This window comes from Melozone crissalis, unplaced genomic scaffold (assembly GCF_028551555.1).
Source record: "Melozone crissalis strain CALT ecotype California unplaced genomic scaffold, PUWL_Pcris_2 ptg000156l_1, whole genome shotgun sequence".
In the NCBI taxonomy this organism is placed as follows: domain Eukaryota; kingdom Metazoa; phylum Chordata; class Aves; order Passeriformes; family Passerellidae; genus Melozone; species Melozone crissalis.
In genome coordinates, this window is record NW_026535927.1 from 131,050 (window position 1) to 158,960 (window position 27,911).

General features: G+C 46.0%; 1 pseudogene; it reads left to right on the plus strand.

Moving 5' to 3' along the window:
* Positions 1-27,911, plus strand: part of LOC128948755 (CUB and sushi domain-containing protein 2-like) — a 137,947-nt pseudogene that overhangs the window by 31,258 nt on the left and 78,778 nt on the right.

Genomic DNA, 27,911 nt, shown 5'->3' on the forward strand with positions numbered 1-27,911 from the left:
TAGGACCAGCATCGCATTAAACCCTGTCCTGAGCTTTAGGCCAGGCTTAAACACCAGGAACGTTGGCAAAAAGAGCTCAAAGCCCTTTTGTGGCTCCTGCTTTGTGACAAACTCAAGCCATTAAATTTCAATTAATTTAAATTAAATTTAATTTAATGGGAGAGCCAAGCAACAGGGATGGAAAACCCTTGGCCTCCTCAGAGACCCCAACACCAACAAAACAGTGAGGCAGGAGATGCAGAACCTAAAATAAGATAAATCCAGGGCTGGATTCCCACCTGGATAATTGGCAAAAGAGCTGCAGGAAGCAGCAGCTCATCCCAGCAAAGTTTGAAAAAAAAGAAAAATAAAATCCTTATTCCTTCTGCTGAAGAACTGGAGTTTATTCCAAGCAAGAGCATAAAGGTAAATCAATTGTATCAATTCCTGTGGTAAGATGAAAAAGTTTGATGAAAAGCAGAAAGGGCAGGGGAGGAAATCTCCACCTCCAGCCCTGCAGAGCTCCTAAGCCTCTTTAGCACCGTGGGGCTGAATTCCAGCTCTCCACAGCCAAAGCCTTGCTCAGCACTCCCCTGACAATAAACAGCTTTTAATCATCCCCTGCCTGCAGCAGGGGGCTCAGACCTGACTCAGCTCCTTCCCAATTCCAGCAGAAATCCAAATTAAATTAGTGTGGGAGCGCCCATAAATCTGGTTTTAATTTGAACTTCTGGCTTTCTATTAAAACAATGAGACAGTGAATTACAATTTGGCTTTGTTCTGGTTTTTGGTGGAGTTTTTTGTGATGTTTCTGTTCTTACCACAGCAATTTATAAAATTCATTTACATTTATGCTGTTGCTTGGCATAAACTCAGGTTCAACAGTAGAAGAAATAAAGGTTGAATGGGCTGGGAATTCTGCAGGAATATCCTGATGGATGTTGAAGGCACCAGCTCCAGGGCAAGGAGTTTTCCCAACAAATCACCCAATTTCATTCATTCTTGGAGGCAAAAACTAAAAGGCAACAGAAACACCCTCCTCTAAATTCCTACCTGACAGCATAAGCTTTAATTAATTAAACCAAGGTCATTTAAGTACAAAATCCTGTGTGTAAGGTAAAATCCTTTAGGCTGGAATGAGATAAAAATGGGATCATTTTCATTCATTCTTGGAGGCAGAAACTAAAATGCAACAAAAACACCCTGGTCTTGATTCCTCCATTTTCTTACCTGACACCATTAGCTTTAATTAATTAATTAATTAAGCCAAGGTCACTTAAGTACAAAATCCTGAGTGTGAGGTAAAATCCTTTGGGCTGGAATGAGATAAAAATGGGATCATTTTCATTCATTCTTGGAGGCAGAAACTAAAAGGCAACAGAAACACCCTCCTCCCTAAATTCCTACCTGACACCATAAGCATTAATTAATTAAGCAAGTTCATTTAAGTACAAAACCTGTGTGTGAGGTAAAATATTTTCCTGGGTGTTTCCTGGCTGGGGATGAGATTTGTGGGGTTTCCACAGTCTCAAAAATCCTTCACCCTGTGGCTACCCCTTCCAGAAAACTGAGTTTGACTTGCTGGCAGCTCCAAAAATCCTCATTTTCCCTCAGAAAACCCCTCATTTTCCCTCAGAAAAAATCTTCATTTTCCCTCAGAACAATCTTCATTTTCCCTCAGAAAAAAAATCCTCATTTCCCCTCAGAAAAATCCTCATTTTCCTTCAGAAAAAAATCCTCATTTTCCCCTCAGAAAAATCCTTATTTTCCCCTCAGAAAAATCCTCATTTTCCCCAGAAAAATCCTCATTTTCCTTCAGAAATGATGCAGGCAAGAACAGGAATTCCCAGGGAGGAGCATCCTGGATTTGGGGAGGTGTGAGGGAGTTTTTTTTTCTCATTCCTCACCCAATTTCCCACCCACCACCCTCAGCCAAACATCACAAAGAGCTCTGCAAAATTCCTGCTGCTACATTTTTCCCTCAGAAAATGCAGTTTTGACAAAAATTTCCCCTTGTATGAATAATATTTGATGGAGAAAGCTGTGAAAGATTCATGTCAACTTGTTTCCTTTCAATAATGTCAAAACACTTGGTTTGGATGTTCTTGTTTAGTTTTGACTTTTATTATTCTAATGTGGAAGTGATTTTACTTTAAACATTCATCAGGAGGAATGTTTCAATCTTATTGAAGTAACATGTTTTGATATTTTTGAATCACTCCTTTTTTTTTTTTTAAATGGAACTTCTGCCCTGCTCAATATTTCATGGATTTTACTCCCTCACACAAAGAAATGCAGGAACCAGGGGATTTTTCTCAGGTCAAAAAATGGAATTGCCGAATAAATTCAATTTCCTGACCTCTGTGAGGTGATGAAACCTTCGAGCTGTGTTTGCCTGCTGCTGACAAGGAGAGGGTGGGAATTGGGAGCTCTAATTCCTCATTTTCCTCCCATTTTTAACCCACTTATTTGAGTTGGGGTCGTGCAGAGTGACAGGAAAGGGTGAGGAGGGAGGAGACCCTGCAGTGATGTCTTGATTCTCTCTCATCCAAGGGTCAAAATGCTGATTTTACCTTGCTTGGCTGCATTTTTTCTGAGCTCCTGATGCCCTCAGCACATCCTGATTTTACTGATGCTGCACATTCCCAGTTCCCTTTGGAATTCCAGCTCTGGAAATTCTGCTTTTCCCCAAGCTGGAGCTGCTTGGTGCAGAATTCCTGTGATTCCCATCCCTGCAGGGCCACCAGCCCAAGCTGAGGGAAACATTTGGGGTTGGCTCTGGGGTTTTGGCATCTCTGACCCTTCTGGGAAGCTTCCGTGGCCTTCAGGAGGATGGGGCTGCCGTGGCTCAGGCAGGAATTTTTTGTGTCCATTTGTGGAGTTTTGGGGTTGCCAAAATGGGAATTTTTTATGTCTGTGTGTGGAATTTTGGAGCTGCCACAATGGGAATTTCCTGTGTCCATGTGTGGAATTTTAGGACTGCCAGGATGGGGTCAGGCAGGAATTTTTTGTGTCCATCTGTGGAGGAGTTTTGGGGCTGCCAAAATGGGAATTTCTTGTGTCCACGTGTGGAATTTTGAGGCTGCCAGGATGGGGTCAGGCATAAATTTTTTGTGTTGGTGTGTGGAGTTTTGGGGCTGCCAAAATTAGGAATTTTTTGTGTCCGTGTGTCGAAGTTTTGGGGCTGCCAAGACGGGAATTTTTAATATCCATTTGTGCGGGCATTTCGGGGCTGCCAGGATGGGAATTTTTTGTGTTCATGTGTGGAATTTTGGGACTGCCAGGATGGGGTCAGGCAGGAACTTTTTGTGTCCGTTTGTGGAGGAGTTTCAGGGCTGCCAGGATGGGAATTTTTTGTGTCCATGGGTGGAATTTTGGGGCTGCCAAAATGGGAATTTTTATTTCCACTTGTGGAGTTTTAGGGCTGCCATCCCTGGCACTTGCTCACTGCATTTCCAGGTTCCAGGGTGTGGAAGGGAAGGGATGACAGCCAAGGGTGTTCTGAGTGGCAGCAGGGAGCATCCCCAGCCCCCAGGTCCCCATCAGACACGCTGATAAATGTTCCACATCCACTCCCTCCCATCCCAGCTCGTTGCTATTCCTTGAGTTTTCCAGCTGAATTTTCATTTCATGCTAAGCACTGTTGGCCTTGTGCGTTTTTTGAGGGGAGGAATGAACAGTTCAGTGCAGCTTTAACACCCAAAATTTTCATTTTCCATCCCTAATGTGCAAGTGCAGCTCCTAAACAGTCGGATTTGGAAAGTGTGCAGGAAGATCTGTAAATCCTGGCAAAGTGCTTTCACTGAGAGGCAAAAAACCTCAGCCTGTTTCATGAAAACTTTTAATATTAATTTATGTTAAATTATTTTGGGGATGCTTCATTAGCTAGCAGTGAGTTTTCAGCTCGAGATGCAGCAGAAGCTCCGTGACTTCTGCTCAAAATACACCTGGATGTGGAGTTGCCTGGAGCCAGAATAATAATGAGGGTGCTTGTTGTTATTCCAGCCAAATTGGGATATTAGAGGGAGTCATGCAAATCTCAGCTCCCGTGGTTTGCCTCTGTAAAGGAAGTGTCAGAAAAGAAATTTCCAATTTGGTGCAAGAAATTGGAAACGGGGAGGAAAAAGACAGCGAGACTGATCAGAGATGATGGGGATAAAAACCAGAGGAGTGTGGAGCAGATAAATAATGTGGGAACACTAAGGAAGAATGAAAGAATGAAGTTTTTGGGGCTAAAAACCAGAGGATTGGCAAAGGAGTGTGGGGCAGATAAACAATGTGGGAACACTCAGGAGGAATGAAATTTTTGGGGATATATCCAAAGGATTGGGAGTGGAAAGGAGAGTGGAGCAGGTAAATAATGTGGGGACACTAAAGAGGAATGAAGGAATGAAGTTTTTGGAGCTAAAAACCAAGAGGATTGGGAGAGGATTGAGCAGCAGATAAATAATGTGGAAATACTCAGAAAGAATGAAGTTTTTGGGGATAAATACAAAGGATTGGGAGTGGAAAGGAGAGTGGAGCAGATAAATAATGTGGGAACACTAAGGAGGAATGAAGGAATGAAGTTTTTGGAGCTAATAATGATCCAGGGCAGGGAGCCTTTTGGAAATGGGATTGAGGGGAGCAGGAGGTAACAGGAAATTGTGCCTGGGGTTTATTTGGAGTCCAAATCAGAGAGGGATTAACTCTGTGTGAATGGGAATGGGGTTTAGGAGAGAATCGGGGTTGGGATGCCACAACCTGTGGGGGCTTCACCAGCTGGGCCTCAGCCCCTTCCCCACACCCAAATTCTCTCTTCCAGCCCCTTCCCACACCCAGATTCTGTTTTCTCTCTTCCAACTCCTTCCCCACACCCAAACCCTGTGTTTTCTCTCTTCCAGCCCCTTCCCACACCCCAATCCTATGTTCTCTCTTCCAGCCTCTTCTCCACACCCAAATTTTGTGTTCTCTCTCTTCCAGCCCTTTCCTCACACCCAAATTCTTTCTTCCAACCCCTTCCCACACTCAAATCCTGTTTTCTCTCTTCCAGCCCCTTTCCCGCACCCAGATTCTCTGTTCCCTCTTCCAACACCCTGACCCTGTGTTCTTTCTCTTCCACCCTCTTCCCCACACCCAAATTCCTGTTTTCTGTCTTCCAACCCCTTCCCCACACCCAAATTCTCTGTTTTCTCTCTCCCAGCCCTTTCCCTCACCCAACCCCGTGTTGTTTTTCGTTGCAGAGATTGACCAGGGCAGCTGTGGGGACCCCGGCGTCCCCGCCTTCGGCCGCCGCGAGGGCTCCCGCTTCCGCCACGGCGACACCCTGCACTTCCAGTGCCAGCCCGCCTTCGAGCTCAAGGGCCACAAAAGCATCACCTGCCAAAAGAGCAGCCAGTGGTCTGCTCAGAAACCTGTGTGTGTTTGTAAGTGGGTCAGCAGTGCCCTGGGTGCCCTCTGAGGGGACACCGAGGTGGTGGCGCCTGCCCCGTGGCACCTTCAGCCAGTTTGGGGACAGGTTTGGGGTCTTCACTGGGCAGGGCAGGGGAGATTTGGGCTGTGCTGGGCTCCCCCTGCCTTGTCCTGAGGGAAAAAAATCAGCCCTTGGTGGTAGCACAGACAGGGCATGGCCAAGTTCCACATTTAAACGTGGAGTCTCTTTGTAGAGATGGATTTGGGCTGTGTTTGGTTCTCCCTGCCTTGTCCTGAGGGAAAAATCAGCCCCAGGTGGAGAGGACCCAGCAAATTCACAATTTAAACCTGGATTCTGTTTGTAGAGATTGATTTGGGCTGTGCTGGGTTCTCCCTGCCCTGAGAGAAAATGAAGTCCTTGGTGGCCAGCACAGACAGGACATGACCAAATTCACAATTTAAACCTGGGGTCTCTTTGTAGAGATGGATTTGGGCTGTGCTGGGCTCTCTCTGCCTTGTCCTGAGGGAAAAATCAGCCCTTGGTGGACAGGACCCAGCAAATTCCAGATTTAAACCTGGATTCTCTTTGCAAAGAGAGATTTGGGCTGTGCTGGGCTCTCCCTTCCCTTCCCAGAGGGAAAATCAAATCCTTGGTGGCCAGCACAGACAAGACCCGGCCAAATTGACAATTTAAACATGGATTCTGTTTGCAAAGAGAGATTTGGGCTGTGCTGCCCTGCTCTGAGGGAAAATCAGTCCTTGGTGGCCTTGGCACAGAAAGGACCCAGCAAATTCCAGATTTAAACTTGAATTCTCTTTGTAGAGAGAGATTTGGGCTCTTCAGTGCTCTCTCTGCCCTGCCCTGAGGGAAAATCAAGTCCTTGGTGGCCAGCACAGACAGGACACGGCCAAATTCACAACTTAAACCTGAATTCTCTTTTTACCCCCTCATTTTTTCCCTCATGATCCGACCCTCTCCAGGCTCCCTCCTGCTGGGCCTCAGTTTTACATTTGTTGCCCCATTCTCAGCAGGTTTGGGATATTCTGCTCTCTGTGGTGACTCAGGATCACATTTTGGGGTGGAAATGGGAGTTCTGCCCAGTCCCTGTGGGGTTTCAATGCTCTCAGTGTCCTCTGTAGATATATTGAGCAATTTGCTTTATTGCCCTGACAGGACCTTCCTGCAGGAATTTTCCCCAGAGTTTTCCCTCTGTTTCCCCCAGCTGGTGATAACCTCACTCTTCTTTTTATCTCCTTTTCTGCTTTTTTTAAATCTCCTTTTCTACTTTTGTTGGCTCTGTTAAAATCTGGGCCTTGTTGGAGCAGGGGAGTGAGGCTGAACCTGAAAAAAACCAGGAAAATGCAGTTGAGGGAGGGGAGAATGCAGAGGGAGAAAGCAAAAATGTTCTTTTTAGAAGTTCAGGTGCCAAACTGGGTGGAATTCCAGTGAAAATGTGGTGTGACAGGAGCTAATCCATGAAAAAGATGGAGCTGGGGGGGAAAAAAACAGGTTTTGCAGAGGGTCTGGAGAGTTGGGAGAAAATTGGGGGTCATGGAGAAGGGGGAGAACCAGTTTGGATTCAGTGCCTTTATTTTCAAATATTTATTTAAGCTCAGAGAAATACCTGGGGAAAGGAAGCAATTCCTCTGAGTCCTCCCTTTTCCAGCTGCCATCCCTCCCTTCCTGTTTGGTTTTTTTTATTTGTAAGCAAATCAGCTGGAGGTGCTGCTGAGGAAAAAAATATTGGAGTTTTTCCTGGGAGGTGGGAAGTGTTAGACTGGTCCTGTGCTGGTTTTTCCTTTTAATTTCTTGGAATTTCAGGTGAATTTGGACAAGTTGGTGTGGTTGAGGCTGGTGCTGAGAGTTTGAAATGAGGATAAACCTGTGGTTTGTGCTCAGGGCAGCAGGACTGGGTGGTAACAGAGTAAAAAGGAGATTTTTGGTTAAAAAGGATTATTGATGTTGATCAAATCAAGCCCCATCCATGCAAAGCATGGCAGGAATCTTTCAGTTCCAATAATTCCAGTGTGATCTGTTCTCTGTGGCTCTTGGGATATTAATGGATCAAAAAAACAATGTGCAGGCAATGGGAAAAATGTGAAAAATGTCTCACAGACCCCTCCTGACCTTCACTCCTGATTTATTGTGGAGCAGGAGGGGTCACAAAATGGACAAAATGTGTTTGAATTCCAGGTGGGAAATGTTGGGAGAACATCAGATGTGAGGGGGAGAAATGAGGGAACCCTTTTGCTTCTGTGAAATTTGGATTTGGGGGGTTTGTTTCTTTGAAATTTGGGGTTTGGGGGTAGTCTCTTTGTAATTTGGGTGTTGGGGGGTTGTTCCTGTGGAATTTGGGGAGTCTGGTTGGTTTTGGGGTATCTGTGGGTGTGTTCCTCTTAAGTATGGGTGTTTGACTCTAAAATATCAGTTTCTGGGTGTCCGTTTCTTTACAATTTAGGTGTCTGAATGTTTGTTTCTGTCCAATTTGAGTGTCAGGGTATCTGTTCCTGTACTTTGTGGGTGTCTGGGTGTTTATTTCTGTACAGTTTGAGTGCCTGGGTGTTTATTTTTGTACAATTTGAGTGCCTGGGTGTTTATTTCTATACAATTTGCAAGTCTAGGTGTTTATTTCTGTACAATTTGAGTGTCTGGGATCTGTTTCTGTACAATTTTAGTGTCTGCATGGCTGTTTCTGTGCAATTGTGTGTATCTGGCTGTTTGTTCCTGTTCCATCTGGGTGTCTGTTCCTGTTCAGTGTGGGTGGGTGTCTGAGTGTTTATTTTTGTACAATTTAGGTATTTGGGTGTCTGTTTCTGTGAGATTTGGATGGTTGGGTGTCTGTTCCTGTTCAATGTGAGTGTCTGGATGTTTTTTCCCCTGTTAAATTTGGGTGTTTGAGTGTCTGTTCCTGTTAAATTTGGGTGTCTGGGAGTTTATTTCTGTACAATTCAGATGTCTAGGTGTCTATTCCTGTTCAGTTTGAGCGTGTGAGTGTTTATTTCTGTACAATTTAGATGTCTGGATGTTTGTATCTGTAGTTTGGGTGTCTTTCTGTACAGTTTGAGTGTCTGGCTTTGGGTGATGGCTGAAATTCTTCTCTCTGTCTTGCACCATCCTGCACTGTTTGAACCAACTCCATAATTTGTTTTTGGCTTTAAAAATGGCATTTCCAGGGTTGGGGGATGTGGTGTCTGTCACAGGCCTGGGCAGTTCCACACCCAGAACTTGATTTTTGGACAGAATTTGTTCCTTTTTCTCAGCAAAACAGGCTTGGGGGGACATTGGATGAACATCCCTGAACGAAAACCCTTGTGCTCTGATTTGGGGATAGAATATCCTGTGGCTGGGGAGATTATTCAGTTTATAAACAGAGAATCAGCTCCATAATTCCAGCTCTGGAGCTGCTGACACTGAGGATGGAGATGTGGTGAGGGAGAGATCCAGGGTGGGAATTGCTGTTCAAACATCCTCGTGTGGAGTAGAGAATAAAACCCCTCATTTCCTGGTTTTATTTGTCCCCAAAATTCACTGAATCAGGTTTATTTGACAGAAAGAGCAGGGCCCTGGTGCTCCTGGGGGGGTTCTGCAGTGAGAGGATCTTTGAGGGATCTTTGTTCTTCCCTTCCCTTCTCCTCCTGCTTTTCCCAAATTTTCACCCTGCATTTCCCTCTGTGTGCTTGACCCGTGCCAGGCAGTGCTGTCATTTTCCACGAGGGATAATTGTGGCACTTGGAGTGACAATAAATGTCATTGTCACCTCCTTGGGCAGAGTTCCTGCCTTGGTTCAGGTGCCCTCTGCCAGTTCTGGGAGAGTCCTTCCAGAATTTCTGCTGCAGCTTCAGTTTGTTGGGATCACACTTGGAAAATTCAGGTTTTTCTGGACCCGCCTCGTGTTTGACAGGGAATTTAATGGTGGGGGAGTAAAAGGGAGGGGAGTAAAAGGAGTGGATTTGGGCCCCAAAATTCTTGGGAATGGGAAGGGTCTGCACTGACCCCAGCAGGGTTGGGTTGGTTGGCGTCGCTCAGCAGTTTTGGGATCGTTGTGGTCATTACTGGGAAGGTTTGGGGGTAAATCTAGGAAAGTTTGGATGGATTTGGAGCAAGCACATTCATTTCTGGAAATGTTTGGGTTTGGGATTCATGTGATCGTTCCTGGGAATGTTTGAATGAAACATGTTCATTTCTGGAAATATTTGAGTAGGTTTGGGATTCATGTGATCATTCCTAGGAATGTTTGGATTTGGGGATAAATCTGAGAAAGTTTGAATGGATTTGGAGCAAACACATTCATTTCTGGACATGTTTGGGTTTGGGATTCATGTGGTCATTCCTGGTAGTGTTTGAATGGATTTGGGATTAACGTGGTTGTTCCTGGGAATGTTGGATTTGGTTTGGGAATGTTGGATTTGGTTTGGGATTCATGTGGTCATTCCTGGGAATGTTTGATTGGGTTTGGGATAAATCTGTTCATTCCTGGGAATATTTGAATGGATTTGGGATTCATATGGTCATTCCTAGGAAAGTTTAGGGATAAATCTGGGAATGTTTGGATGGATTGGGAGCCAACACATTCATTTCTGGAAATGTTTGAGTTTGGGATTCATGTGGTCATTCCTGGGAGTGTTTGATTTAATTTGGATTAATGTGGTCGTTCCTGGGAATGTCTGAATGGATTTGGGATAAATCTGTTCATTCCTGGGAATGTTGGATTGGGTTTTGGATTCATGTGGTCATTCCTGGGAGTGTTTGAATGGATTGAGGATAAACATGTTCATTTCTGGGAGTGTTTGAATGGATTTGGAACAAATCTATTCATTCCTGGCAGTGTTTGATTCCATTTGGGGATAAATCTGTTCATTTCTGGGAGGGTTTGGGTTTGGGGAGAAACGTGTTCATTCCTGGTTGGTTTTGAATGGACTGGGGACAAATGTGTTAATTCCTGGGTATGTGTGAGTGGATTTGGGATAAATGAGTGTGTTCCTGGGTTTGTTTTTTAACACATCTTCATTCCTGGGAATGTTTGGATAGATTGGGAACAGATGTGGATAAATGTATTCATTGCTAGGTATATTTAATGGATTTGGGATAAATGTGTTCGTTAACATCCCAGTTATTCCTGCCAAAAAAATCTGCCACAGGAAAGTGGTGGCTGCCCAAAAGTGTCCCCCCAGCCCCTGAGGGACAGTCCCATGCAGCATTGGCAGGGAGAGGTGAACAGCAGCACCACGAGGCTTTTTTGGGCCAAAAAAATGCCCACAAACTTCCACTTTCTTGTGGCCACTGCCAAAATTCCCAAGGGAGCTGCTGGGAGAGGAAGAGCTCTGTTGGAAATGATGGGAATTCAGGAGAGGAAGGTGCAGAAGCTTTTCAGGAGCAGATGGCTGCAGGATCCAGCCCTGTCCCAGTGGGGATCAGCAGTTCCCAGTTAAGTTTTTTAAAACTTCAGCTCCTTCCCAAAGCCAGGCCCTGCTCCTGCTGGAGTGGGTGGCAGTGAAACCTGCTCTTCTCTGCACATCTATTTTAAATTCTGTGATATTTTCCTCAAGATTTGCTTCCCAAAACCTGCCTGGTTTTCATTCTTCTCCTCATACCTGCAGTCCCACCCCCAGACTGAGCTGAGTTTTGTTGCTCTGAAATGACAAAACCCTCCCGGTTAATTTTGCTCCAAACTCCTTCCCTCACCTCCCACCTGCCCTGAGGTGCCACAAGGTTTTTAGGAGGAAAAGGCACCATGAGATGCAGATTTTTATCTTTTTTTTGCCCTTGGAATAACAGATACAGGAAGAGGAAAATACAAAATGTGAAGAACTTCGCTGCCCAGCTGGAGCAGTGCCCTGAGCTTCCAGCACTGTCCTGCTTTCCCAGCCCATCACCAAGGAGGAATTTTTGGAAAAAAAATTGAAATGCAAAGCAGAAAATCCACTCCTGTCTCCCAGCTCTCTCCCAAGAGGTCTGTGGGAGCAGGATCTAAAAACTGAGAGGAAAGTCAAGAATTTTGGATTGTTTCCATGGAAACTGCAGTTGTTCCAAGGATTCCTTGCTTGGTTTTCAGCTCCTGACCCTGCTCCTGTGGTGTGACCTCACTTTGGGATCAGCCCTGGGTTCTCCTGAAGGATGAGCAGGGATGGAGGCAGGAACAGGAGGAGAGAGGTGGGATCTGGGAAGGGAGAGTAAAAGGGAAAAGAGAGGAAAGAGAAAGAGAGAAAAGAGAAAGAGAAGAGAGAAAAGAGAAAGGAAAGCAAAGGGAGAAAAGAGAAAGAGAGAAAAGAGAAGAGAGAGAAGAGAAAGAGAAGAGAGAAAAAGAGAAGCGAGAAGAGAGAAAAGAGAAAAGAAAACAGAAGAGAGAAAAGAGAAGAGAGAAGAGAAAAGAGAGAATTGCAGGAATTTCTCCTGCCTGCTCCATGTTCACATCCATATCTCTCTCCCAAAAAAAGAACCAAGGAGCTGCTCCTTCCTTGTTTCACTGCTCTAAACCAAGCAGAATCCTGGTGCTGCTTGTGATAACGTGAACAAATCCCTGTGCTGGTTCATTCATGCCGTGGTCTCGCTGCTCTGTGTCTGCTGTGATTTATTCTGTATTTAATAAAGGGATTTTTCTCATTGCCTTTGCAGTAATTGGTCAGCAATAAGGATTATTGGCAAATGTAGCAATTATCGACAAATAAAAAAAAAATTATTGACACAGGCAGCTTTGTAAACAGGCCCCTGTGCTGTGCACATAATGAAATGGCCTCTGCTGGCATTTAACAAGGGTAATGAATATTAATTGCAGCCAGGGCTGCTGATGGGCAGCTGCAGGCAGCAGGGCTGGCCTCTGTCATGTTGGGGATGGCTCCTGCTGCTCAGGGCTCTTTGGGATGCTCCAGGTGCAGCTGGGCTGTCTCCATCCTCTTCCTCCTGACAGCCTGGCCCTGCCTGTGACACGCTGTTAAACAGCTCCTGGTTTGTCCCAGTGTGCAGCTGCAGGGAGGCTGGAGGGGCAGAGCTGAAACCTCCTTCCAAGTGAGGGAAAAACTCCTTTCAAGTGAAGAAAAATCTTCCACATAGAAGAAAAACCTCCTTCCATAGTAAGGAAAAATTTCCTTCCAAGTGAGGGAAAACCTCCTTCCATAGTGATGAAAAATCTTCCACAGAGAAGGAAAACCTTCTTCCATGGTAATGAAAAATCTCCTTCCAGAGAGAGAAAAAAATCTCCTTCCACAGCAAGGAAAAACCTTATTCCATGGCAATGGAAAACCTCCATCCACAGTGAAGAAAAATCTTCCACAGAGATGGAAAACCTCCTTCCATGGTAAGGAAAAATCTCCTTCCAGAGAGAGGAAAAATTTCCTTCCACAGAGAAGAAAAACCCCCTTCCAAGTGAGGGAAAAACTCCTTCCATAGTGAAGAAAAGCCTTGCACAGAGAAGAAAAATCTTCCACAGCAAGGAAAAACCTTCTTCCACAGCAATGGAAAACCTTCTTCCAAGTGAAGAAAAATCTTCTACAAAGAGGGAAAATCTCCTTCCATGGTAAGGAAAAATCTCCTTCCAGAGAGAGGAAAAATTTCATTCCGCAGTGAAGAAAAATCTTCCACAGAGAAGAAAAACCTTCTTCCATAGTAAGGAAAAATCTCCTTCCACAGAGAAGGAAAACCTCCTTCCACATAAGGAAAAATCACCTTCCATAGTGAGGAAAAATCTCCTTCCAGAGAGAAGAAAAATCTCCTTTCACAGAGAGGAAAAATCTCCTTCCGCAGTGAGGGAAAACCTTGCACAGAGAAGGAGAACCTCCTTCCATGATAAGGAAAAATCTCCTTCTAGGGAGAAAAAAAATCTCCTTTTATGGCAAGGAAAACATCCTTCTACAGTGAAGAAAAATCTTCCACAGAGACCAAAAATCTCCTTCCAGAGAGAGGAAAAACTTCCTTCCACAGTGAAGAAAAATCTTCCACATAGAAGAAAACCCTCCTTCTGCAGTGAAGGAAAACCTTCCACAGAGAGGGAAAACCTCTTTCCACAGTGAGGTAAAACTTCCTTCCATAGTGAGGGAAACCTCCTTCCAAGTGAGGGAAAACCTCCTCTGCCTCACCAGATGAAGAAAATCATCATCTCACAGCCTCCGTGGTGTTGTTCATGAACCCTGTGGCTCCCTGGGCTGGATGTTCCCCTCTGGGATGTGATTCCAGCTCCCCTCTCCATCAAGGGGAGCTTTTTCCTGGCCACAGCTTGGCCCTCCAGTTCCAACTCGCATTTCTCCTCACTGATCTTATGGAAAATCAAAATCCTCGTTTACTTCCCTGCAGTGGAGACTCTTGGAGGGTTTTGTGGTTTTTTTTTTTTATCAGCTCCTCTTTAATCTGTCACTTTGTTTTATCTGGCAAAGGTTAATTTTATATTCTTCCCTCGCTCTGCTCCTCTCCCCTTTGTCAGCAAGTCCTTTGTTGTTTTATTTTCTGAACTAGCGACTGCACCTCTCTCTTGCTGGGCTGCTGGAGGTCCTGGCTGAATGCTAATTCACCCCTTTGGATTTAAAAATTTAGAGGAGACACCTCATCCCTGCTGCTGAGACATTTCCCTGGGTGCAAATGAATTTATTTTCAATTTTCCTCAGGCAGATTACACCGTGCTTATGCTGACAGAATTATTTGACAGCATCCCCTGATATTTCAGCATCTGGTAGAGAGAGAGCCCAGAAAAAAAATCCTGAGGATGTTTTGCAGTTTGTTTTCCCTTTAATCTGCTCTCTTTGTGGCTTTGAGAGCAGGGAATGGATTGTGCAGCTCCGTGACCTTGATAACGTCACAGGAACGTCCGAATTGTTTGATCCCAGCCCATTAAGTGGTGAGGGGAGACAGAGGGAAAATAACAGAGGGAGGCAGAGCACTGATCCAAATAATTGTCTAAACGCCAACCCCAAGCCAAGCTCATCCTCTGTGCCAGGAATTAGGGAGATGGATGTTCCCAATAATGGGTTTTACCACGGGTGGCGGTGGGGAAAAGGGATGAGCAAAGCATCCGTACATAAAATATCCCAAAGTTTGGGCAGGTTGCACTCCAAAGGCAGCCTTGCCTTCCCGAATTAATGGGCCTTGGCAGCTGCAGCTTGGGATGGATTGAACCCCTGGAGAGCTTGAAGGGTTTTTCATGCATGTTCTGCCCCTCAGCTTCATTTTAAACATGGTTTTAATTATTTCCGTGGCTTTTTGGGAACCAGCAGAAATCAGGGATTTATTTGTGGTGGGAAGAGCTTCCCCTCCACCAGAGCTGCAGATTCCTCTGGTTTGTCCCAAACCTCAGCATTTGGGAACGTTCTTGGGCTGTTCCACCTCTCCCAGTGCTCAACCAGGTGTGAACGATTTCCCAAGGACGCAGACAAAGCAGATTAACTCCCAGCTCCTTCTCCAAGCACTCCATTTGTCCCACAAATACTCCCTGGTGTGCACGGAAGGAGTTTGATGAATGCAGAGGGGGGAAAAACGAGCTCAGCAGATGGAAAGGGCAGATTTTATTGTGAGCAAACCCCCGAGGAGCCTGCAGCACCCTGGGGATGGATGTGTCACCTGTGGGTGACAGAGCTGAGCCAGGGACAGCAGCAGCGGAGGCTGGAGCAGTGCCCAGAGTGGCTGAGCTGGTTCCTTGCTCCCAAGTTCTGTGGGATTGTGCTGGGATGTGGCCACAGCAAAAAAAAAAAAATAATGTTGAGGCAAAATCTGGCTGGTTCCATGCTGGTTTTATTTTGCACCAGCTCAAGTCACCCACTGGATTTTTGGGAGTTTTCCTGAGAGAATTCACCAGGAAAATGCCAAATCCCACCTAAGAGGCATTTTCTTCCTGCTGTTAAATAGAACTGGAAGGGACTGGAAAATGGCAAATCCACCTAAAATCCTGAATAAAATATTCCGATTTAGTGGTGACCCAAAGATTTAGATTCAGTGGTGACCAGAAGATTGGGATTCGGTGGTGACCCAAATATTTTAATTTAGTTGTGACCAAAATATTTGGATTTAGTGATGACCAAGAGATTCTGATTCAGTGGTGACCAAAATATTTGAATTTAGTAGTGACCAAAAGATTCTGATTTACTGATGACCAAAAGGTTCTGATTTAGTGGTGACCAAAAGATTTGGATTCAGTGATGACCAAAAGATTCTGATTTACTGATAACCAAAATATTCTGATTCAGTGGTGACCAAATGCTTCCCTGCTGCTCCTGTGAGGGAGGGAAATAAAGAACAAATGGAAGGGAACTAATGGAAGATCCAGGGTGGTGTTTTCCCCTCCTGGTTTTTGATGCACATGAAATGCTGATATTTCTGTGATGACAGAATTTCTGTCAGTGGGCTCTGGCAGCCTGAAATCACATTTTCCCTCCTGAGGCAGCCTCAGAGCAGGAACTGTGAATATCCCAGTGAGGAGGCTGAGGGCAGGGCCAGCTGTGGGGACTGATGCCACTTTCCCTTTGCAGTTTCCTGCTTTTTCAACTTCACCAGCCCGTCGGGGACCGTGCTGTCGCCCAACTACTCCGAGGAGTACGGGAGCAGCCTGCACTGCGTGTGGCTGATCATCGCCAACCCCGAGAGCCGCATCCACCTGGCCTTCAACGACTTCGACGTGGAGCCCCAGTTTGATTTCCTGGCTGTCAAGGACGGTGCCACGGCCGAGTCCCCCGTGCTGGGCACCTTCTCAGGGAGCCACATCCCCTCCTCGCTGACCAGCAGTGGCCACGTGGCCAGGCTGGAGTTCCAGACTGACCACTCCATGGAGAAGAGAGGGTTCAACATCACCTTCACCAGTGAGTGTGTGTTGGGTTTGTGTGGTGGGGAGGGATGGTGCATATTATATATATATATATATATATGTATATATGTGTATACATATATATGTATATATGTGTGTGTATATATATATGTGTGTGTGTGTATATATGTGTGTGTATATGTAAATATGTATATGTATATATGTATATGTATATATAATATATACATATACATATCATATATACATATATGAAATTTCTATATTATATATATTATATATATAGAAAGATATTGTATAATATATATATTATATAGAATCATAAAGTTAGCCATCTTGTCAGAAGGCTAACTTTATGATTATATATTATATATTAATTGTACTTTCATTACTTATGGTTATATTATTTTATGATTATATATTGTATAATTACTTTATGATTATGTCTTATATATTAATAATTACTTTATGATCCTATATTATATAATATATAATCTTATCTTTCATATTAATTAATATATATTAGTTATTGCTTGATTATTATATATTATATATCTTATATTTTTATTATTTAGATTATATCTTATATTAATTTTTTATTAAATATTCTATATTTATTATTATTATCTGGGCATCTCCTCCTCCTCCTGGCACTGGGAAGGGGAAAAATTCAATTTTTCTCAATTTGAGGGTGCAACACCCTCATTTTGGGGACAGGGTCGGGGGGACAGTACAAAAAGTTGCTGATTCTCCTGTTTTCTGTTTCTCTCCTGCTGCTGGCAGCGTTCCGGCACAACGAGTGCCCAGACCCCGGCGTGCCGGTGAACGGGAAGCGCTTTGGGGACAGCCTGCAGCTGGGCAGCTCCGTGTCCTTCCTGTGTGACGAGGGCTTCATCCGCACCCACGGTGCCGAGAGCGTCACCTGCGTGCTGCAGGAGGGCAGCGTGGTGTGGGACAACGCCGTGCTGCGCTGCGAAGGTAAGCCCCAGCGCCTGCCTGCTGCCCATGGGGTAGTTTGGGGTGGTTTGGGGTGGTTTGGGGTGGTTTGGGGTGGTAAAGATCCCATCTCAGCTCTTCCCGTGGGTGTTGTTAGGAAAATTCATCCACAAACACCAGAGGTTTGTGGCCAAAAAGGAGACACAGGAGTCCTGGAACTTTATTCCAATCAAGGCAGAGGCCATGGGGCATTCCACTCAAAGTTTTGGAGGACGCAGCCTCCTTTTTATCCCAATTTCCCAGCTGCATTTCCCTTCTCTCTTTCCCCATTTCTGAGGTACTTGAGAAGTTCAGACTTCCCAGAACACCTGATCCCAGAGATTTCCCTCTAATGTACAACCCTCCCTTCTAATTTCTAATTCTTCCAGAATTTAGGGGTTTTTCCCCATTTCTGAGGTACTTGAGGTACGCCTGATACCAAAGATTCCCCTCTAATATACGACTCTTGCTTTTGATATTTAATTCTTAGGGGATTTAGGAGTTTTTCCCCATTTCTGAGGTACTTGAGAGGTTCAGACTTCCCAGAACACCTGATCCCAAAGATTTCCCTCTAATGTACAAACCTCCCTTTGAATTCTTAATTCTTATGGAATTTAACGGTTTTTCCCATTAATTTTTCTGCGCTGTGATGGTCAGCCTGAGCTTCTGCCTGCTGCCCATGGGGTGGTTTGGGGTGCTGAAGAACCCATCTCAGCTCTTCCCATGGGTGTTGTTAGGAAAATCCATCCACAACTATAGAGGTTTATGGCCAAAAGGAGACAGAGGAGTCCTGGAACTTTATTCCAATCAAGGGAGAGGCCATGGGGCATTCCCTTGGGATCTCTCCAATTTTTAAAGGATGCAGCCTCCTTTTTATCCCAGTTTCCCAGCTGCATTTCCCTTCTCTCTTTCCCCATTTCTGAGGTACTTGAGAGGTTCAGACTTCCCAAAGATTCCCCTCTAATGTACAACCCTCCCTTTTAATTTTAATTCTTAGGGAATTTAGGGTTTTTCCCCATTTCTGAGGTACTTGAGAAATTCAGACTTCCCAGAACACCTGATCCCAAAGATTCCCCTCTAATGTACAACCCTCCCTTTTAATTTTTAATTCTTATGGAATTTAGGGGGTTTTCCCCATTTCCTCCTCCTCCTCTCCTCCTCTTCTCCTCTCCAGGTGAACATTCCTTCAGGGAAAGATATTTCTGGGGGGAATTTTGCAGCCTTTTGGGGTCCAGAATCAAGGTTCTGCCTGTCGGGTCTCACTCTCACATTCCACAGTGTCCAGCCAACACCTTCCAGAATTTTCCACCCCTCTGGAAGGAGGAGTTTGCTGGGGAGGAAGTTTCAGTTCAAATATTCCTGAGCTCTGTTTATTTTCCAATTTTTTTGGTGTGGAATGAATGCTGGGGAATATTTTTTATTGTGGTTTTTTGATGATTTGATGATCAGTTCTTGTTACAGCAGGTATTTTTCTAATAACAATAATAATAATAATAAAAGGTTCTGGTTTGGTGATGCCTCAAAGCTTCCCTGCTGCTCCTGTCAGGGAGGGAATGAAACAAAAAGGAATGGAAGATCCAGGGTGATGTTTTCCCATCCTGGTGTTTGATCCATGTAAAATATCTGATATTTGTGTCATGACGGAAGTTCTCTCAATGGGCTCTGGCAGCTGAGAGACAAAAATTCTGCATTTCCATCTCCTGGCCACAACAGCCAACCCTGCCAAGGGGGGAGCTGGGCTGAATTAAAGGCTTTAATTCAGATTTCAAAGCTTTTGTAAGACTTTCAAGCCTCTGCTCTGGAAAAAAGAAGTGAAGAAGGAGCTCATTAGGACTGAAAATCTTCCTGTGCCCTGTGTTCTCAGGGAAGTGATGCTCTGCTCTGGTATTTGCAGCAATTTGAATAACAAGTGCTGAACTCTTGAGAAGCAGCTCTGGAATATTGAGAAATAATTGGAGTAATTGGCCCTGCCTTGCCTGAGCAGCAGGAATTGCACAGTCCTGGCCATTGTCTTTGGGATTGAAGGAAGGAATCAATTGTTTTCAACAGCTTTTATAGAATAAAAAGCTGGACATTTTTGTATTCTTAAATAATTTTGCTCCTGTCAAAATGTAGGTTTAATTCAGGCCTCCTGTTCCTTTCAAAGCACAAGCCTTGAAATTTACATTTTTTTAAGTGTGGAAGGGAAACATTCATTAAATAATACACTTCTAATCAACTTTTATATGTGATAACCTTCTGCCTTCTCCTCCTGATCACTCTGGTGAGTTCTTTGACTCACCCTTCAGTCTGGACCTTTTAATTACCCTTTTTAAGCAAGGAGAAAAGCTCAGAGATCTAAAATCCTGAAAAATAAATTAATGGGAATGAAGGAGACAGAGAAAAGGGTGGAAATTCTGACAGGAGACCAAGCACAGCTTTGGGGCAGAAAGGAAAAATAATTGCTTTGGAGCCAGCTGAGATCAAGTGACTTTGATCTGTCACCCTTGAGAGCAGCAGGGGAGATTTGGGGATGGGATTGGCACATTTTGAGGTGGTACAAGGGCATGGGGTCATGCACATTGGCATTGGGACTGGAACATTTTGGGGTGGCAGAGGGGCATGGTGACATTGGGGCTGGCACATTTTGGCATGGCACAAGGACACAGTGGCATTGGGATTGGCACATTTTGGGATGGCACAGTGACATGGTGACATTGGGGTTGGCACATTTTGGGGTGGCACTGTGACATTGAGATTGTCATATTTTGGGGTGGCACAGGGGCATGGTGACATTGGGGCTGGCACATTTTGGGGTGGCACAGGGACACGGTGACATTGGGATTGGCACATTTTGGGGTGGCACAGGGACATTGGGATTGGCACATTTTGGGGTGGCACAGTGACACTGGAGCTGGCACATTTTGGGGTGGCACAGTGACATGGTGACATTGGGGCTGGCACATTTTGGGGTGGCTCAGGGACATTGGGATTGGCACATTTTGGGGTGGCACAGTGACACTGGAGCTGGCACATTTTGGGGTGGCACAGTGACATGGTGACATTGGGGCTGGCACATTTTGGGGTGGCTCAGGGACATTGGGATTGGCACATTTTGGGGTGGCACAGGGGCACGGTGACATTGGGATTGGCACATTTTGGGCTGGCACATTTTGGGGTGGCACGGTGACATTGGGGCTGGCACATTTTGGGGTGGCACAAGGACACGGTGACATTGGGGCTGGCACAGGGGCACGGTGACATTGGGGCTGGCCCTGGGTGACTCCTTAGAGGACAAACCTGACAGTTTATGTGATTTTTGTCCCTCTGGTCTCTCAGACCTTGTGTCTTTTTCCCAGAAAATGCCAAGAAGTTCCTGCAGCTCCTGCTGGTGGCACTGGGGACCACGGGGTGGATTTAATGCCCTGCTCTGGTGACATCCCTGGTGGCAGCAAAGCCATGACTCAAATAGCAGGGCTGGGAGGGATTTTTCTGCCACCTGAAATGCCAAGTGACCTTGAAGTTCCCTCTGCTTTTATATCCAATCATTATTTTACACCCTGAGCAGGGCCCAAGGTCAGCCCTGCTGGCTCCCAGGGGGGCCCTGTCTGCACTTGGAGCTGAAACTGCAATTTCTGAGCAGTAAATGTTGGTTTTCCATCTGGCTCTGGTGATTTTTAACTCGTGGTGGGGACAGAAATGCAGGGACGGGGTTTCAAAAGTGGGGACATCTCATGGGGCTACAGCTCTGTGACATTTTTCACCCCAATTTTAAAGAGGTGGCACTCAGGGATTTGGTTTAGAGGTGGATGAGCCTGAAGGTCTTTTCCAGCCTGGATAATTGTGTGGATTTGTGTCCTTTTTGTGTCCCCAGCACCCTGTGGGGGCCACCTGACGTCACCCAGTGGCACCATCCTGTCCCCAGGCTGGCCTGGCTTCTACAAGGACTCGCTGAGCTGTGCCTGGGTCATCGAGGCCCAGCCTGGCTACCCCATCAAGATCACCTTTGACAGGTGCTCACCACCTTGGGCAGCCCCAAATTCCCTGGTTCTTAACCCAAATTCCCTGCTCTGCCCCCAAATTCTCTGGTTCTGCCCTCAAATTCCCTGCTCTGCCCCCAGATTCCCTGGTTCTGCCCCAAATTCTCCAAATTCCCTGGCTCTGCTCCCAGATTCCCTGGTTCTGCCCCCAAATTCCCTGCTCTGACCCCGAATTCCCTGCATTTTTGTGTGAGGTGCCCCCAGTGAGACACTCAGGCAGAAGAAAGGACCCAGCCCTGTCCCCATGGTGGTTCCAGGAGGGAATGAGCAGAAGGGAGCAGTGCTGGGGTTTCATTTTCCTCCTGTCCCTCCCAGGTTCAAGACAGAGGTGAATTACGACACCCTGGAGGTGAGGGATGGCCGCTCCTACTCCTCTCCCCTGATTGGGGTCTATGATGGCACCCAGGTGCCCCAGTTCCTGATCAGCACCAGCAACCACCTCTACCTCCTGTTCACCACGGACAAGAGCCACTCTGACATCGGCTTCCAGATCAGATATGAAAGTAAGGACCCCTTGTTCATGGGATTCCCTGCAATTCCCAGCAATTCCCTGCAATTCCCAATCTTCAGCAGCACCACGGCCTCCTCAGGGCACCCTGGGTTTTGTTTCCCCTGTGCCAGGCAGCTCACAGGTGTTGCCAGTGGAGGAGCAGTTTCTGCTTTTCCTGGCATCCCTGACTGGTTTGGCCTCTCCTCCCTTGGGGAAATTCCCTCTCTCCATCCCCTCATTTCAGGGATTTCCCTCTCTCCATCCCCTTACTTTGAGGATTTCCCTCTCTCCATTTCTTCCTCTCACTTTGAGGATTTCCTTCTCTTTATTTTCTCACTTTGGTGGTTTTCCTCTCTCCATTTCCTTCCCTCCCTTAGGGCAATTCTCTCTCTCCATCCTCTCACTTTTGGGATTTCCCTCTTCCCCATTTCCTCCTCTCACTTGAAGGATTTCCCTCTCTTTATCCTCTCACTTTTGGAATTTTTCTCTTTCCATTTCCTCCCCTCCTTTGAGGCAATTCCCTCTCTCCATCACCTCATTTCAAGGATTTCCCTCTCTCCATCCCCTCAGTTCAGAGATTTTCCTCTCTCCATTTCCTCATCTCACTTTGAGGATTTTCCTCTCTCCATCCCCTCATTTCAGGGATTTCCCTCTCTCCATCCTCTTACTTTGAGGATTTCCCTCTCTCCCTTTCCTTCTCTCACTTTGAAGATTTCCCCCTCTCCATCCCCTCATTTCAGTGATTTTCCTCTCTCCCTTTCCTCCTCTCACTTTGAGGATTTCCCTCTCTCCATCCTCTCATTTCAGGGATTTCCCTCTCTCCCCTCCCTTGAGGAATTCCCTCTCTCCCTTCCACCCTCTGACCTTGGGGACAACCACCAACATTTGGCTCAGTCCCCTGGGTGGGCTGAGCTTCCCCTGAGCCCCTCAGTGCCCACCTGAGTGCTGTGCCCTGTTTTCTGTGCCCAGCTGTGAAGCTGCAGTCTGACCACTGCCTGGACCCTGGCATCCCAGTGAACGGGCAGCGCCACGGCAACGATTTCTACGTGGGAGCCCTGGTGACATTCAGCTGTGACCCTGGCTACACCCTGAGTGACACTGAGGCCCTGGAGTGTGAGCCCAACTTCCAGTGGAGCCGGCCCCTGCCCAGCTGTGAGGGTGAGGAAACTGCTTCAGGATGTTCTTGGGGTTGGGAGGCAGAGCTGAGCTCACAGGGTGGGAACATCCAGAGGTGGAGCCCACAGTGGTTCCAGCTGCTGGAAACCTTCCCATGCAGACCACTGCCAAAGCAGCAGCTGGAGAGCTCCCTGTGGCATTAAATCCATGGGTTTTGTTGGATTTTGGTGGGTCTGTCCATGGATTTTGTTGGATTTTCCTCTTTTGGTTGGATCCCACAGGGATGGTGGTTCCAGCTGCTGGAAACCCTGGAAACCCTTCCCCTGCAGACCAACTGCCAAAGCAGCAGCTGGACAGCTCCCAGTGGTGCTTAATCCATGGGGTTTGGTGGCTCTGTCCATGTATTTTGTTGGATTTTGACCCACAAAACCCAATTTGGGTTGATTGGATTTGGGTTCATCAGTCTCTTTTGGATTTTCCTCTTTTTGTTGGGTCCCACAGGGATGGTGTTTCCACCTGCAGACCCATTGCCAAAGCAGCAGCTGGAGAGCTCCCAGTGGTGTTTAATCCATGGATTTTGTTGGATTTTGATGGGTCTGTCCATGGATTTTGTTGGATTTTGTCATTTGGGTTGATTGGATTTGGGTCGATCATTCTCGTTTGTTGGATTTTCCTGGGTTGGGTTTTGCTTTTACTTTTTCCTCCTAGCTTGTGAAAGAGTCTGGATTATTGAACTCTTTCTCTCCTGTTTTTTTGTGTTTTTAGCACTCTGTGGGGGCTACATCCGTGGCTCCAGTGGCACCATCCTCTCCCCAGGCTTCCCTGATTTTTATCCCAACAACTTGAACTGCACATGGACCATAGAAACATCCCATGGCAAAGGTGAGGAGAGGACTGAGGCAGTGGGAGAGAAACTTTTCCCTGTGAGATCCACGAGTTCCTCTCAGAAATGATGATTCCATTGTCCCTGGACAAAATCCAGAGGGTTTTGACGTCACCTCTTTAACCTTTTAAAGGGAAAATTCTTATCAAGCAGAGCTTTGTGTTATCTCCTGTTCCAGACCTTTGTGGCCTGATCCTAAAAGTCAGGATGTGGATGCAGAGATCCTGACACCATTCCCTGTCCCAGAGAGGGATCTTCCCCTCCTGAGGGATTTCTGGAGGTGCTCAGCTCCTCCTCTCACAGTTTTTTTGGTAATATCTCCCACATGGCCACCACACGAGTCCTGGAATTGCCCCAACTGCTCCAACAATTATTTTCTTGTGACACTTTATGGACTCCCAGGCTGTGCAAGTGGAGTTTAAAAGCAGTTTAATTTTAAAGGTATTTAAATGCCTAAAGAGAGACCATTATTTTTAATCTCATTGCTTCAAAGTGATTTCTTTTCTCCTTTTATTTGTTTTGCTGTTTCTTCTGCAGAGAATGGGGAGAGAAAAAAAAAAAGCCCAACCTCGTGTTTGCAGAGATGTTTTGTGCCACAGTAAATTGCAGACCAGAGCAAAGGTTTAATTGGTCACAAATCCTTAAAAATGAGTTTATAATTAGCCCTTTTTGCTACAGTTCCTCGACCCTTCAGTGCTGGAGGAGCCTTGTGCCCTCTGCTTGGAGTTTTTACTTTAAAAAACTTGGAATTTGGGCATGTTCTCCAGGATAACTGAATTGTTCTTGTGCTGATTCTAGAGGGGTGATGTTATTTGTGTTCCTTAAGCTGGGTTTGCTAAAACTGAGGGTTTAAATTTGCTGTCAGAGGAGAATAAAGTCATTTTGCATTCCCCACATCCCAGTTTTCGGGTCAGATCTATTTCTGTTTTGTGCTTCTGGTAGAAATAGCAAACAATTTGGAAACTCTTGGAAGTTTCCTGCTTTTGTGGAGTTTTGCGGACTAAAAAATGTTCTCCACAGAATGGATATAAAGAATGAATTATCAAGGTCAGTCCTAAGCTTTGGATATAAAAATCCTTTTGGGACAATAAAGGGCAGTGAGGGATAAATTGTGGGATGATCCCACAATTCCTTCATTCCTAATCCCATGGGAAAGGTTCCTTGTTGGTTTCCAGCCTCTCTGACCTTCACTTCTTGGAAGGGAAGAGCTGCATGTGAGCAGCAAAGCTCCAGGAAAAACTTGGAGAGGGCCAGGGATAAATAAATGGAATATTCAGCTGGAATTGGATGCTGTGGGGTTGGATATTGGATCTCCAGAGCTTTCCCTGATCTCCAGAAATTAATAGAGAATGGGCAGCAAGGAGGAGAATCTTCCTCTGGGCTTTTTTTGCAGGTTTCCTGCTGTTTCTTTGGGATGCTGTGTTTTGGGAATGGTGGCATGCAGAGCCAGGGAATTCTTGGGAATTATTTGGGTTATTGGTTTAATTATTATTTTATAATTCTAATTATTTGGGAATTGTTGGGTTAAATGAAATAACCTGGTCAAACCAAGCAGGGATCTCTCCCAAATTCCATCCTGGGGTTTCCTGGAGGATTCTGAGCAGGATCAATCCCAATCCCACACGAGCAGAGGCTCGGGAGCCTGCCCTGAGCTGGGAGATCAGCATGGAAAAATCCATCTAAATGCAAAAAGGCTTTTTATTGCTTGGCATCTCCCTGCCTTGTTAAGTCGGTGTGACAATGCTGTGACAGAGTTCCTGAGCTCAGATCCTGCCTGGCTCCTGCTCTCACTGCTGGTTTTTGTTGATTTTTTTCTTTTTTGTATTATTTTATTTCCAAGCTGGAATTATTTTCCAGAGAATGAGTGTTTCTAATGGTGTTTGAATTCCAGCATGAAAAATCACCTCGCTGGAGGCTCCTGCAGGAGCCTGAAGTGCTTCCCATTGTGTGTCTGGAGGTGTGAAGGGGACTTTAAGTAATCCATTACTCCTCTCTGGCTCATTTACAAATGCAGCAAGGTCACAGCCTTCTCCCCAAATGTTTCAAATCGTTCAAATTGAATTTGGGAGGAAGAGGCAAAATAGTTTTGCTGTGTTTGGCTGGCATTTCCGTGGCTGGAGCTGCTGTGGGGTTTATTTTGGGCAAGAAAAGGTGAATAAAAGTAGGGTATAGGGGAAGGTGTCCCCTCCCATGGGACAGCCCTCCCACATTTCCTTATTTGGGCTTTAGCCCCACCCACCTTCCATTATTTGGATTTTAGCCCCTCCCATATTCCCTTATTTGGGGTTAGCCCATCCCACATCCCCTTATTTGGGTTTTAGTCCTGCCCTCATTTCCTTATTTGGGTTTAGCCCCTCCCACATGTCCTTATTTGGGTTTAGCCCCGCCCACATTCCCTTATATGGATTTTAGCCATGCCCACATGTCCTTATTTGGTTTTAGCCCCTCCCACATCCCCTTATTTGGTTTTACTCCTGACCACATTTCCTTATTTGGGTTTAGCCCTGCCCACATTTCCTTATTTGGGTTTGGCCCTGCCCACATTCCCTATTTGGGTTTTAGCCCCACCCACATTTCCATATTTGGGTTTAACCCTGCCCACATGTCCTTATTTGGGTTTAGCCCTGCCCACAGTTCCATATTTGGGTTTAGCCCCACCCACACTCCCTTATTTGGTTTTACTCCCGCCCACATTTCCTTATTTGGGTTTAGCCCTGCCCACATTCCCTTATTTGGGTTTAGCCCTGCCCACATGTCCTTATTTGGGTTTAGCCCTGCCCACATTTCCATATTTGGGTTTAGCCCCACCCACACTCCCTTATTTGGGTTTGGCCCTGCCCACATTCCCTTTTTGGGTTTTAGCCCTGCCCACATGCCCTTTTTGGGTTTAGACCCTCCCACATTTCCTTATTTGGGTTTTGGCCCTGCCCACATTCCTTTATTTGGGTTTTAGCCCTGCCCACTTTCCCTTATTTGGGTTTAGCCCTGCCCACCTTCCCTTATTTGGGTTTAGCCCTGCCCACATTCCCTTATTTGTGTTTTAGCCCTGCCCACATTCCCTATTTGGGTTTTAGCCCCACCCACGTTTCCTTATTTGGGTTTACCCCGCCCAAATTTCCTTATTTCGGTTTAGACCCACCCACATTCCCTTATTTGGGTTTTGCCCCGCCCACATTTCCTTATTTGGATTTAGCCACGCCCACACACAGGAGAATGGAATAAAACCATTTTTAAGGTCATTTCCCACCCAAATTGTTCCATGATTCTCTGATTCAGCCCATCATGGGAAGGTCCTTGCAGCTGCACCTCTGACACACTTCTGGGAAAGCCTCCCTGACCTTCAAGCTGGGATTCAGTCCTGGTTTTCCAGGCAGGAATTCCTTCTGTAGCACTCTCATTTTTGAGCCCTCCCAACTCCAACCTCGCTGCTCTCCGTTTAAAAGTCATTTTTAGAATAAAGGCTCCCCTGGGCTGCTCCCTCAGCTGCTGCTCTGTCCCTGGAGCAAGTTTGTGTCACCCTGACAAGGGCACAGGAATCCAACATTTCCAGAGCCTGGCCCTGCTCCCACACCCCAGATTTAGGGTTTTTATTGATTTCACTTCCACCAGACCCAAATCCACAATTCCAGTGTGATTTTTCCCCCTGCCCTCGGTGGGGAGCTGGGGTTGGGCACTGGGATGACTCCACCTGTGGTTTCCCCTCTCTCTGCAGGCGTGTTCTTCACCTTCCACACGTTCCACCTGGAGAACGGGCACGATTACCTGCTGATCACGGAGAACTCCAGCTTTGCCCAGCCCCTGCAGCAGCTGACGGGCTCGCGGCTGCCGGCGCCGCTCAGCGCGGGGCTCTTCGGCAACTTCTCGGCCCAGATCCGCCTCATCTCTGACTTCTCCATGTCCTACGAGGGCTTCAACATCACCTTCTCAGGTGACAGCAGTAGCCCGAGCCTTCCTTCTGTGCCTCCCTTCCTTCTGTGCCTCCCTTCTTTCTGTCCCTTCCTTCTTTTCCTTATTTTCTTTCCCTCCCTCCTGCCTTCTCCTATTTTCCTCCCTTTCCTTTTCTCCCTTTTCTTTTCCTCTCTTTCCTTTTCTCCCTTTTTTTTGTCCTCCCTTTCCTTTTCTCCCTTTCCTTTTCTCCCTTTTCTTTTCCTCTCTTTCCTTTTCTCCCTTTTTTTTGTCCTCCCTTTCCTTTTCTCCCTTTCCTTTTCTCCCTTTTCTTTTCCTCTCTTTCCTTTTCTCCCTTTTTTTTGTCCTCCCTTTCCTTTTCTCCCTTTCCTTTTCTCCCTTTTCTTTTCCTCTCTTTCCTTTTCTCCCTTTTTTTT